Raw genomic sequence first — 14,473 nt, 5'->3', positions numbered from 1 at the left:
AACTGAATTTGATTCCCAGAACCCCCATTGTGCAAGAAAAGAATGCACTCTGGAAGGTTACGGACCTCTACATGTGTACCAAGGCATTTACATACCCCACCCCCAACACACACACACACACACACACACACACACACACACACACACACACACACACACACGGTATGTAAAGAAAATAATACAAGTAATAGGATATTTAAGCTTTATTCTTGGAAATGTTTTAAATGTAATGGCAACTGAAACAAATTAAATCTATTCTCATTTAATGGTTTCAATTACAAGTTCCTAGAATAAAGCTGTACATAAACTAAACTCAAATATTTTGTCATAAATATCTGCAATACATAATGAAATATGAAACATGCCTTTACAAGGATAGTAATAATTTATTTGCAATGGATTCAGAGTTCATCAAATTCTAAGCCATCAAATGGGTATAGAAGAAGGCTATTCTAATAAAATAACAAATTATAAACAATATACTTGGCTGTTGTGTTCATTAATAATTTTTTCACCCAATTTATATGAATTCTATGTCTTCATAATTCTACAAAATACTTTATAAGTATTAATCAAAGCTAAATTTTTATGGAGGTTATGCTTGGCGAAAAGTGGTTTTAGAATGTACTGCTAATATCTTAATGTGTTGCAGCTGTTACCCCAAACCCCAGATACAAAAGAAAGACAGTCTCCAATAACTCAAAATGCAACTCAAATAATTTCAACGGGATAGGTATTAATGTCTCACACTGTCATTACTACTAAGAGATCACAACAGCTTTGTCATGAAGCCCACATAGGTCCTAAAATAACTGCATAAGGATTTTCTTTGAATCTATGCTAATCTTTTACTGAGGGACTTGGCATAAATAATAGGACCCTCTGCTTTGATTTATATTTTGTCAAAATAAAAATGTCTTCTGAAATCAAACCTGACTGAAGGAGCAGTAAATACAAATTAATTCTTTGAAACCATAACATAAAATTCAGTGATTAAAGAATCTGACTCAGTTTTATTCTTTTTCAGAATGGAAATCAAAAACAGTAGGCTCACCTCTCATTTACGTGAAAACATTTCAACCACACAGATATTAGAGACAGACATAAAGCCTCAGTTTTTATATTTTGAGTTTCTGATATCTCCTTAGACGTGTTTGACTTGATATAAAGGCAAAACTAAAACTCTTCAATGAATGGGGGAAAGTGTGAAATATTGAATTCTATTCTTCAAAAATTGTAGAAATTTGATATTGTATGACCTTCACCCATTCGCTATTTTGTTAAGGTTTGAACGGATGGTATCATGTGAATGCCACAAAAACCTACCAAAGTACACATAATAAGATGTACTCCTTAGACCTTTGTTAGACTTAAATCTGAGAAATCAGTGAAACAAAGGGAATTCTTTTGAAACAACTAGAAAATAAGTGACAGTTTTACTATTTTATCTTTAAATTAAAACATTAACGCTTAAAGTCTAGGAACAGGAGAGAATTTAAAATAAATTTTAAATATTTTTTCTTTTTTCTCATCTAGCTTTGAAACCATCCAGATTCCTAACTTTTCATTCCTTGCTCCAAATACCCACAAACAAGCCAACAAACAAGCCCGTGATTACTGTTCAGAATTTATGTGCTCTGCCTCCTTTCAAAATACTTGCCATAAGATTTGACTCATGATTTAAGAGAGATCAAAGACACACGTTTTAAAATGAATATCTTCCATTTTATAACCCTTTTATGAGAATTATTTTGACAGTATGCTCACTACTTATTTGTGAATATTATTCTTAAATATAATCTATTCATAATATATCTTGTCTTTAAAAAAAAAGTCTGCTCAGATGAATATGGGACCAACGCAACCACATTTACTCTGAAATCATAAATTTATAAATGAGCATGAGATGTTACCTCACGAACTTATATTCTTCAAGAATATATAAGACTGTCTGACAACTTCCAGAGACTGTCGGGGCTGCTTCTAACCGGAAAAGCAGCTATCCATGCCTTCCATAACCATTCCCAGAATTGTACATAACCAGCAGTATTTTTATAAGAACATTTGAAAGCATTTTACAATGGACTCACATTTCAGGAACCTAGGGGTGGGGACATCCCTGAAATAAATGGTCTACCTTTACATTTAAGACAATACAAGTAGCACTTACCCTAGCTGTGCCTTTCCAATAACATCACAGAAGTTATGCACTTTGTGACAGCCCCTGTGCCTCGCCTCCCAGTTTTCCTGGAATGAATTCTGCAGTAACCCTTACCTTGCTGGGAAGGAAGAAGCGGAGGCATTAGCTGAGAGAGCTGTCAGTCTCCACTTCCCAGTGCCTACCCACTGGGACAAGCAATGTCCCCGCATAGCAGTATTAAAACAATGACACAAACTTGGCAGTAAGGAATGCCCATCAATAATGCTATTGAAAAGGAGTATGCGGATGCTTGTGTGAAGCACAGCCCCGTAATCCTGTTGAAGAATAATTGCTGTTGCTAACAGTCTTACCCTGTTATGAAAATGCTCCAGAGCTGTAGCACAGACTTGTTGAGATAACACGGAGTGTAACATTTACACAAAAGCCCGTGTCAGTGCCAGGAATCTCTCTATTACAGCATTTTTCTTACCTGCAGGGTTACTCTGTATAACAGTAATGATCTGACTCTGCATATTAGGTAAAGATTAGCTAATGGAATAATATGTTCAATACAGTGAATTTCATTAAGAATCAAAGCCCTTTAAAATACAAAATAAGTATGTTTGTCACACCAATTTGGCAAAGGCAAAGAGACTATTACATCTCTTCTTCAAGAATACATAAGTGGATAACCCTTTTTCATATCCCTCCAACAAGCAAATTCTCAAATATTACTTCATCAAAAAATAGATGCTGGCACTGTCAATAGATATTGACACTGTTGAATCTGCCACCAAAAACCAATGGGTGCAGGTAGAGTGAAACAAATGACAAGGACCGGAGTACTTGCTGCCCTAATTGTCAAAACGCCTAAACCCAGAATTAAGCTAGTTAGAGTCTCGGAAATCCCGTTGGCACAGTTCATGAAGGAACAGTTTTCAGTCAAGCATAGGCTGCCCTGCTTGCATTCGTCTTTTTCCAGGTTATCAACAGTTCCCTCCTCATCCCTGTCTGTAGGTCCCTCCTGATGGTCCCCCTTGTCTAAGTGTCACTGACTAATTTGCTCACTTGGACAAGCAGAAGTCTTTAGCCTGAAGGGATCATTCTTTGTTTTTGAAACAAGAACACATTCATCTAATTTAATCTATTGACCAAGCAGACTAGTCTCGGATGGAGACAGGAATACAATTTGCCACTTTGTATTTAATAGTCATTTAATAATATTTTATATAACCTGGGAAAATTCCTGAAACCTTGGCATCTAGTCTTTAATGGACACAGGTCTAGAGACTTTTCAAAATATTTCTCCCCTAGAAGTTAAGTCAGAATAAAATAAAAGCTCAAAAATGAATTAATCTGATGTATTTATCTTTAGGATTTTTCTAATACTTTTACTAATTAAGGGAAGACTTATAGTCTATGAATACAGAAAATGACAAGCATTGAGGTACTAAATTTCATCGGAATTTGACTAACCTCAAAATACCTCACGTTTTAACCATCATTTTCTCACACACAAAACTAAATTAAATGTCCTTAAAGTAATTTTCGAGGGGAAATTATCAATGCAATGTGCCCTGACTATTTTATCTCATATACAAGCTCCCTCTGCAGGTAATAACAAGAGTTAGCAAACATACTTGTAATAGCTAAGTACTATCACCTATCCTGTTCTCTCATTTGAACTAAAATGAGGTTTCCTAAAAATCTGTGCTTGGCAAATAATTATCTCATTCTCCACCCTGGAGAAGAAAGTAACCTGGCCTGGCAGCATTCCCAAACTGCCAGTTTTATCAGTCATTATCAGTCATCCCAGAGCTATTCACATCATGGGAGGCAGGGGACAAAAACAGAAACCTTGTTTACACTTAACCAGCCTAAAATGATAAGACACCCAAAGCCAAGTGCCCCACCCATTTATTTCATTCACCTTCTGAACACAGGCAGGCCATCAAAGGAGACAACTGGTGATCAACTGACAGGAAAAGACAAAAACTGTCTTAAATGAATACATCTCACACTTCATCGTCTTTTTCTCAGGAATTCCAAGACAGAGGAGAGTATTGATTCTTTCAAACAATTTTTTATTAATTCAGCATGAGAATGAAAAATTTAAGAAAAAAAACATTATTTACATTGCAAATGCCATTATCTCTTTTTCGATATTTGTTTCAGATTTTCTTTTAATCTATCTTTACCCAAGACCCACTTTTGCCAAACGTCCATCCCTCGGGCTCATAAAAATTAGGGTTCACACAACAGGAAAGGGTGAAGAACAGTCCCTAAGTGTGGGGGACAATATGATAACTCAAATGTTGCTGAAAACACAATGACTGATGCCATCAATTTTGTGATCTCTCCTTTCCAACACCCCCACCACCCTTTATAATGTGTGAATAATGAACAGAAACAAGCCAAATCTAACTTGATTTGCCTTACATTAATTGATAAGCTTATAAAAACTGTTTCCTTCTTAATTTTTGTTTCTTTTGGCTTGGTTTGACTCTCTGATACAGGGACTCCCTATATAACCCAGACTGATCCCCAGCTCACGGCAATCCTTCTGCCTCAGCCTCCTGTGCACTGGGATTACATTCTTGTGCCACCATACTCCACAAAGGTGATGCTTATAAACAAAATATTTAATGAGCAAATGAAAATTACAGGAAGTGGGTGTGGTTCTGAGTCAGAACACACTTGCCTAGTGTGCACAGGGCTCCAGATTAAAACCTCAGCACTATAAAACTAACACAAATATAGACATGGATTAATTTTCAGGCTAACTATAGAAACAAAAATTCTATGTCACTAGATTTTTTTTTTTTTACCCCAAGGAAACAAAGAAAATAAGGCAAAGGCATTTTAAAATGTAGGATATCTGTAAATTTTAAAACCAGTAAAAATGTGAAGACTGACTTTAGTGTATCTTGTGGGTACCACAGCAGACACAACAGAAAAAAGCTTTATTTGCCTATTACAGAGAAGGCACAACCAGCCAGGCATTATCTTCCGCATGACAGAGATGCCTAAGGCATCCTAACTCCATCCAGTATATAATTTCTATTTGTTGATGCATCTGAAACTAAATGAAGCAGTTTTGTATTGTATCCATCTTTTTAAAGATGGAAAACAAGACACAGAGTACGTTCAGCCTATCTATCTCCATTGTACGTACCCTGTTATCAGTTCACAGGAAGCCTTCAGCAAGCTCTGTGAAAACACTGAACTACTAGAATACAGGAGCAGAAACCAGCAACATTACCAAAGGCTGCTCCCTTTGAAAGCCAGGGATTCTAGGAACTAAAACAACTTTAAGAATCAAAAAATTAGGAATACAAGGAAGAAACTGGGGATGGAACACAAAGGGAGAACCTTGCTTTGCAGCAAGTACAAGGCCTAAGCCCAATTCCTAGTGCTGGGGGAAGGGGCGGAAATTAGTGGGAAAAGGATGTGTAAGAAATGTAATTTCTAATCAATAACCACAGCACCAAACACTAAAAGACAGAAGCTTTTAATGCGGAAGAATAAAATTTCCCTGTGGAAGGTACGTGTGCAGTGAAGAAATGAAAAGGAGAAAAATAAATGCTGCTTTTAAGCAAAGACAGAAACACCATTTTTAACACTTCTGTTCTACGTGAGTGGAAGCAGAGAACTGATTACGTAATGGTATTCTATAGAAAATAAACACCAAGTATTGAGTTTATCAACATTATTAACGGTTCGCCCATTTTATGGAAAAGTAGTATCACAGCACTTCAGTTTTTGAAAAGAATGAGAATTGGAGCTTATTTTTAAAACTCTCCTTTGCACTCTCTATAAATAAACTGTGTTGCTATGGTCTACAAAAGAAAGCGTCAGTCAGAACCAACATCGTGTAGTCTGCTCACCAGCCAACGGCCATTTTGGCAGTAACTGGGGTTAGATTATCAACCATCTAATCCCTCAGTAGCGATCAACTCCAGATGCAGACTGACGTAACAGGACCAGGGGAGGAGGCAAACAGTGGGCAGCATAGACAGTTTAGGGTCCAAAGGCTGAGAACACCTTTGAGAGCAGTCCAGAGGCCAATCATTTTTAAAAGATATGCCATAATCATACATGGTTTGCATTTCAAATTTTCATTAATTCTTAGAATATAACTGTCTAGAAATACCAATGTATGAAGATGTTCAGAATATAAGTGGTTTGCTCATGTGTATATGGTTGGCAAAGAACAGATTAAAGAGTAGGCTTTGATGGCTAAACCTGCCTTTCTATTAGGACGACTCTGCCGCATCCTTTTGCCACTACTGTGCTAAAAATGTCATTGTGCATACAGAAAAAGACAGGGGCTCTCTATGCTTTTGTTCTGACTTGATGGTCCTGTCTTACCTGCTTCTGCCAACCTTCAAAGCCAAGAATTAACAGTTCACTCTTTATGTCCTTTTTTTTTCTCTACACTCAATTTTTTAAAAAGAATTAAGGTGATTTAGTATATTCTAAAATAGAACTAAGACTTGGTCATATATTTCAGGGTGCTTCTCCAGCCTGCTTTTCAACCCTACATTTCTGGTTTTATGAACTCCTGAATCTACCTCTTTAAAAAGGCTTCTAGGGGTTTGGGTTTTTGCTCTCCCACTGCACACCCAGCTTAAGTGTGTTTCTTTCCAGGAAACTAATTGCAGCACCAGAATTCAGAGACTGGGGTGCAATATCCTACTGTGTCTGCCTTTTAATGTGTGGGAGATGCTCCTTGCAGATTTGGGAGACGAGACATGAATGGCAGGCCAGCCTGGGACCCATTTTCACCCCACGCTTTCTTGTCCTGCACTGATTAATGCCTTGCTCTGCAGAGAGAGACATTACATCCGGGCTAAGACAGACCTAAATTTTACCCTCAGGCAGAAATCTGATTTAAACATCTCTATTTAAAGTGACATTTGTCCCCCTCCTTTCAACTGGTTTCCCTAGAAATTCCAGGAAGTTGACTTGATGACCTAAAAACAGGCTGGTGGCTTTTGAGAAGCACTTGTGACTATCCTTGCACTGGGGCAGAAGCTGAGTGCCAGAATGAATCAAGGTGGCCATAAAACAGGTGCCCAGCTATCTGCAGCAATGAAGTCTGCACCACTTTACTGCACTAAGAATTTAAGATACAGGATTCCCTATAACTCTAGTGTTGGTGATAAAAAAAAAGAAAAAAGAAAAAGAAATCCTACAATGTGTTCTCGTGGATACTACCTGGCTGCCCTTTCTGATGGAGGAAGTTTCTTCAGATTCCTAAAATCATGTGCAGCATTTCACAACACTGATCCAAAATATCAACTGATCAAAATTCTAGAAAAGCAACCTCTACAACAAATAACAACACCCAAGAGTACAGTTTCCTATGTGTTATGTAACTACTGCCATGAAAATAAAAATGGAAAGAGAAAAGAAAAAATGATGCATAATAAAAAAAAGTCACCCAGTAAGCAAGCACATGCATATTACAACAGGAGCCAACATCCTCACACTGCAAAGCACAGTGACTTTTGATATTATTAAGCAATTTCAACAATGCTGGCAAGTTTCTTCTAACCAAGGTAATCTAATTTCTGTTGCTTTTCAATCCAAATTGATTTTTTTTCTTTTAGCTGTTCTAGTAATTGAACAAATTTATACAAGTGTGATGGGATTTTACTTACTACCACAAAATGCATAAAATCCTCTATGAAGACAAACAGTATAGCTTCATAGAGCCATATTTTTGTTGTAATTAAACAAATTGTATCTGGATTTGCTTTGTGCTTTCCAGACATTTCCAAAGCATCTGCAGTAACTGCACTTTATTTGGAGGTATCAGGAGTTTGGTTCCTTAAACTTACTCTTTCCAGGTAGTATTTGCTTGTCAAACATAAGAGGTTTTCTGTAGGGGGGGCAGGGTGGGAGAGAATAATAAACTTAGAAGGATCCAAACTATTACTTGCATTTAGTCTATCAGAACAATAACCTAAAATATTGATTTTTTAAAGATATTTTTAGCTGATTGGAGCTTCCTATTCTTATGGCCCATGACTTGCCTAAAAATAACTACTTACATAAAAAATTACTAAGGAATTTTCTAGTTTATAACACATGTTTAAGGAAACCTACACATCAGACTCAAGTACCTACCTGAAGTCTGCTGGGTGCTAATTACCCCTTGTTTGTGACCACACTAGTCAGTATATTAAGTGTTAGGATTCACATACCTAATTCCAGTAATTAACCATCTATCTGTATATTAAACAAATCATCTCCTCAAGCTGTTTCTTAAAGCATTTTTAAAAAGAGAGAAAGAAAGAAAAGAAAAAGTCATTACTTTACCCAATCTTTGAGAACATCTCATGCAACTGAAGATTTTGGAGAATAGAGTCCATCATCTATTTTTCTGATAAGATCACCCTAATTATAGTAATCTAATGATTAAGCACTTGTTCAACCTTTAATCAAGAATTATTTGCAGAGGTGAGCATTTGGGGAGGCCTGAAGAACTAGAGTTATGTAACTGAGAGGCCAACCAACCTATGATTTTCCTCTGGCTTTCAAGTAGAAATGTTTTAATCATTGTTCAAAATAGTTCCAAAACAGTTATAGATGGAGGCAGTGTGAACCGATAAGCACAAGAGCTGAACTGACCAAGGAATCTGGAAGAATCCAAGTCCTTTTGACGCCCAGCTACAACAGTTGCTATTTGTAGGAGTTTATCGAAACCTTCAATTTAAATAGGCAAGCTTGTACATAACCTCCCTCCGTGAATATGAACCTTACTTCTAGCACAGGTGTGTTAAGCCCACGTACAGCAATGAGTCTCTAATGGTGTCTCAAGTGCACCCTACATCTGTTAATAAACTAGCCTTTAAATAATTTTTCACAAAAGTTAGGTCACATAAATATTTTTATAGAAAACAGAGCAATAGCGTTTTTATGACTTGGGTTCGCAGATCTCCTGTTACTCTGACCTTCACGTCTCTGTCAGTTTTCTCATACCCCATATGACTTAAGGACACTAAAACACACCCTAAATTTTTTAAGAAAGCACAGGGAGCTTCAGTATTGATCAAACAAAGGCCTGACCCTAAGTTAGCCTTGGTTATAAAGCTCTCTGTCCTCTGCATGTTTTAAGAAACACCCAGAATCCTGGTGTTTCAGCTGATGGTGGAAACCGCAGCAGTAAAAACTCCAAGTGCTCGTCTTAAATTAGGACTCTCAGTGCTTCGTGTGAGACCTATGTATTTATGTTCTTTTTTATGACATTTGCAAGTTCTGTTGGTTGCTTTGATGCTACCCCACTAATAAAACAGAGGGAAAAGCCTGGAAAACAAAAGTTATTTATTGGAAATTCTCATGTCAAAACTTGAAGTAATTGGTTTGTTCTAGTCCACATGATTCAATATTCTGAATTCCCTAACTACCTGCTCCCAGGGCTATCTGCATTTCTAAATTCGTTTTCTGTTGCCAACACATACCAACCAAGTGATTGAGAATGGCGGCTGAAGTGCTTCAACTGCACATTAATTTCTCTCTAAGTAGCCCAATTTTGTCATCTAAATTCTACGAAATCTTATTTTCACTGCATTTCACACCTTTAGAGAATTGTCAAATTCAGGATCATATAAAATGAAGGACGATATTTTCAAGGTAATTTTTGGATGATCACTAATAGCTCTCAAGGATGGTGTGTTTTCTTCATCACACTTAGCAATCCAAGCAGAGGAGTTAAGACAATGGGAGCCCAGGAGTCACAATTGCTATCAATTATGTCCCCCACCCCAATACTACAGTACTTCTTTGGCTACCGAACAAAGCAGATAAAGAGCTATCATAAAATGTTTGCAGGGTGATGGTCCCCTTTGGAAAGGCACTAAAAAACTCATCTTGATCTGAAAACAATTATCACCCCATTAAACAAAAGACTAAACTATTTAGGCAATTAATGGTGGGTTTTCCCCCTCTGAAATTGCTACATTAGAATTCATTTCCATTATTAAAATAGAAGCCAGGAATCCCAACCCTGAGTAAATAATCCTCCCTCCAAGAAAAGAATGTAAATTGGGGGCCAAAAGCAAACATCACAGGTAAACCAAAAAGAAAAAGGAATAAAGACAGGAGGGGAGGAAGGAAGGAAGGAAGGAAGGAAGGAAGGAAGGAAGGAAGTTTACAATTTTCAACCATTCTGTTTATCTTTAAAATCAGTTTTGAAAAACTGAAGTGAAATAAATTCAAGTAATTTTCCACATAAGAAAAGAGCTCTCTCTTGACCTCTTTGCCCTCCACAAATGCTCCACAGACGAGTTTCTTATTTCTTTCTTCACTCAAGTTCTGGATTGCTAAGAGAAATTCTGACAACATAGTACTCTACAGATAGGGGGAAAACTGAATCAAATAAACTAGGTGCTTTTTTTTTGAAAAACAACTTTAAGCTAAACAAAAAAGTGTCTAGTGTTTGACAAAAATTTAAAGATGAAAACAAGACAGTATCTAAACTAAATTACCTCCATTTAAATAAAAGCCATAAAATTTGAGTCTTTGTCACTTAGAAACCCTTTCCAAGCTGATACTTGTATCAAAAGTTGTGTTAATAAAGCTCACATGGGCTTTTAATTTTCAACAAGATTTACTTCCTTTTATCCCCTATTAATTTAGCAAGTATATAAAAAAAGTTTCCAATGTGTAGCAATGAGTGTCTTATCACAAAATAGCTATTGTTGTATTAACTAATTGGAAGCCATTCTAATTGTAATAACAGAGCAAAGTGTGTCTTAGGAAAGCTTTAGGTTAGACGGTAAGGCTTTCTTAGAGTCTTGCACTAAGGGCACCCCAAACGCAACAATGACTATCCTAAAACAAAAGGTTACCGTTTTCCTAAGAACAAACCATTTTTCAATAGAAAATAATTGAATTGCCATCTGCAAGCGCTCTAGAGTAACAGACAATGTTTCTTAGCTCACATAATTGCAGAACAGGGAAAGTTCGGCAGCACAGCCTGGATGCTCCTTCCAGCCTGCACCCTTTACAATTCCCATTGCCCTTTGGGCCTCCGCTTGGAAGCAAAAGGAAGACAGGCTGCAGTTTTCTCAATTGAACTGAAGCTAAGAAACCTTTGATATGCTAATCGTCCCCTTCAAACGGTAAGAATTCACACTTGCATTAATTCAAACAATTTGAGCAGCATGTGAAATGGCACCTCTTTTGGAGCTAAGCAACAAAAGGAACTAACTCAACGGCAGAGCGTGCGTTCCTTGGGATTCCATCACGCACCAGTTTACTGGACGGTGGAGGAAGGGAAGACTTAAGTTCGAACACACCTGAACTTAGGCATGTTTTCTTAGGCGTCTCCAAGTAAACATCAAAGGACACTCTACCATTTATAATTACCTTTGGCTATGCTCGAGACAGTTCTATCCAACCTGGAGGCTGTCCCGGTCACCCCCCAAAACTTCTGCATTTCTGCGGACGAATGAGTGCTCCTTTAGCGCCTACTTCTTAATGTTTACCCGCCACAGACCCCGACTTAGCAAGCGAACTCCCAACAGGCAACCACCGACCAAACGGGCGTGCCTTTCTTCAAGGTTGGAACTGGAGGCAGCTTCAACTCGGAGGGCAGGCTCAAGACTTCAGACTGCAGGGGGGAGAAATGAATGGACCAACTACTGGGAAAACGACGCCTCTGGAAAGGGGGAACAAGCAGGGGAACCCAGAACCGGGAAATGCAGCAGAAACAGCAGCGGGGGAAGGGGGGCCTCCTCGGAAACCTGGCCTTTGTAACGGCAACCATCTGGCTGCTGCTGAGACTCAGGCGCGCCCAGGCTGCCTGGAGAAGCTGCCGAGCAGCCTGACACCTTCCATGAAGAAGGAGGGAAGCGTTTCCTCCGTCTGAATATGAGACCGCACAGTTTGTATCTGGAGGAACGGAACGGAGGGGCCGGAAAGGGGGAAAAGAGAGAGAGGAGGGGGAGGGGGAGCCCCCACACGCCAGGGAAGGGCTATGATGGGCAGCGCAGGACGCGGCTTTTAGAGGACAGGCTGGACCAAGGGCTATAAACACCCAGGAAGACGCACGTGCCTCGGTCTCTGCTCAGAGACAACCCCGCACTGGCTAAAGCCTCCAGCGATTGCTTCTAACCCAAACCCAAACCCTGCAGTTGGAAGACAAAAAGAGAAAAAAACAAACAAAAAAAAAAACTTTACTGGCCCAAGTGCAGTAGTCCTGCACACTCAGGGACGCCTTCTCGATGTGGGTTGCCCTCGTCCCTGTGGTGTGGCGGAGGGTCTCGAATCCAGGAGCCCACGCCCGCGACCTCAAGGGTCTCCCTCCCTTCGCGCTCCTCCCACGACTCCTTTCCCTCCTGCTTCCAACCCGGGGCTCGCACACGACCTAGCAGGCTCCCCAGCCCAAAGGCAGCCCGGGAGCCCACGCCCCTTAACTTCTCCTGCAGGCCCAGCGCGGCCCGCTGCTGCCCTCTCACTGCCGGTCCGGGAGCTTCTCTACCTTGGCCCTGGCCCGCTGAGTCCCCGGGCCCCGCCACCCTCCCGCCCGGTCGCCGGGCTCCCCCGACCCCGGCAGCAGGCGCCCCTAATCGCTGCCAGCCCCGAAACCCGCGCGGCCACATCTGGGTGTGCTTTTCTCTCATCCTCGCCTCTCCGCACCACCTGACCAACGACAAGAAACGACGGCCCGCAACAACTCATCCAAGCCCTCCCCCACAGTCCCCTTGCCAGGGACTCGCTCCCAGGGACAACCCACGGACGAGTCCCTGCCGAGCCTGAGGCCCAACACCTAGGGTGGGACAGCCGGGTCGAAAACGCACTTCACAGTCCCCTCCCCGCCCGCTGCGTAAAGAACCAAGGGCACCTTCCGGTCCCCAAGCTTTTTAAGAAATGCCCCCCAAATGCAAGATTAGGCTGGAGCTGCCTGGCAAGCCCGCACCCCCGCCTTCTCGGTCCCCAGCAGCCAGCCTGATTCCCGAGAGCGTGACAATAGCCACACGCGGCCCGGCGAGCGGGCTGCACCGCACAGAGTTCTGCGGATCGATGTCGGCGGGAAGGGCTGCGCACGAGTGGCCAGCGCAGGTCTGACCCCGGGACACGGCCACCTCCGAGGCGTCAGCCCCATCAGGAGGCGCCCAGCAAACAGGTCTCCGAAGTCGGGCACAGAGGCACATTGTTGTCGCTTACCTCGGTGTGCGCCCCGGGGGAGGGCCAATCTGGTGCTGGGAGCCGTGCGGGGACACGGGCGCTAGAGAGGGGCCGCGGCGACCGGCACTGGTGCTCCTGGTGGCCGAGCGCGCGCGGCGAGGTGGCAGCCGCGGCTGGCGGGCCGGACACGCCGTGTCCTCCGGCTCGAGTCTCCACCGCCGTCAGCCGCCGAGTCCAGCCAAGCAGCCCAGCGGCCCGGGCGGCTGCCGGGGGCTTAAGTCAACATCTTCCCGCAGTTTCCCACTCGCCGCTCCGCGACACGGGGGGCTGTGCCCACACACGCGCGCGCCTACCGCCGCACGCTCCCTTCGGAGCCAAAAATCAAAATTCAAAAGCAAAAGATGCGGGGATCGGAGAGCGAGGCAGGCGGAGGTGCGCCGACTCGGGAGTCTCCTGGCAGCGGCGGGGGAACGAGCGCGGGGAAGCGAGGCCAAGTCCGTCAGTCTGTCCGGAGAAGCCCGGAGCGCGCGGGCAGCGCCGGCAGGACCTGCATCCGGCGCACGCGCCGCCCCTGCGGCCTGGGGCACGACTCTGCCGCCGGCCCTTTCTCACATGTCGGGTCTCCTGGCCTGGGGGTTGGGGGTGCTCTGCGGACGCAGGAGACGAGGAACTCGGGGTCGGGGGAAGCGGCGTCGGGAGGAGCAGGGAAGAGCCGCGCCGATGCACAGCCGCGGAGGGAGGCTGGTCCCCTCAACAATCGCCAAGAATCCTCCGTTAAGCTCCCGATGGCGCTCGGGCACCTCTGCGTGCGTGTGCGTGTGAGTGTGAGTGTGTGTGTGCGTGTGTGAGTGTGTGTGAGCGCGGAGAGAGTGAGAGCTAGAGGAGAGCAAGGAGAGCAGGGAGCCAGAGACGGGGAGCCCGAAGTCCTGACACGGACTCAGCTAGGGCTGAACTGGAGTCACCTCCTGCCTCCTCCTCCTCCTCCTCCTCCTCCTCCTCCTCCTCCTCCTCCTCCTCCTCCTCCTCCTCAGTCCCCACCCCCAGCCCACCCCCCACCCCGGGATTGCTAATCATATAAACATATGAGCTCGGACCGCGGCGCGGCATCCGCCTCTCCCTCCCGCGTTTGCCAGCCAAGGGGCTTGTGCAAACTCCAAAGAAGACAGGCAGCTGAGTACAAAACGCGGAGCAGAT

General features: G+C 42.7%; 1 protein-coding gene across 12 annotated transcripts in view; it reads right to left on the bottom strand.

The window, feature by feature from the left end:
• Positions 1-14,473, bottom strand: part of Adgrl2 (adhesion G protein-coupled receptor L2) — a 173,034-nt gene that overhangs the window by 157,763 nt on the left and 798 nt on the right. For 9 of the 12 annotated variants that reach the window (XM_027395941.2, XM_027395947.2, XM_027395948.2 and 6 more), the window contains exon 1: positions 13,319-13,451. The exons of 2 other annotated variants lie outside the window; for them this stretch is intronic. The gene's annotated coding sequence lies outside the window, so the exon portion shown is untranslated. Of the gene's footprint in view, positions 1-11,518; positions 11,653-13,318; positions 13,452-14,473 lie in introns of those variants that run through there. One more of the 12 variants, XM_035451259.1, reaches the window with a different exon arrangement.

This window comes from Cricetulus griseus, assembly GCF_003668045.3.
Source record: "Cricetulus griseus strain 17A/GY chromosome 1 unlocalized genomic scaffold, alternate assembly CriGri-PICRH-1.0 chr1_0, whole genome shotgun sequence".
In the NCBI taxonomy this organism is placed as follows: domain Eukaryota; kingdom Metazoa; phylum Chordata; class Mammalia; order Rodentia; family Cricetidae; genus Cricetulus; species Cricetulus griseus.
The sequence above is the reverse complement of the archived record's forward strand: the minus strand, read 5'-3'. Positions and strand labels throughout refer to the sequence as shown.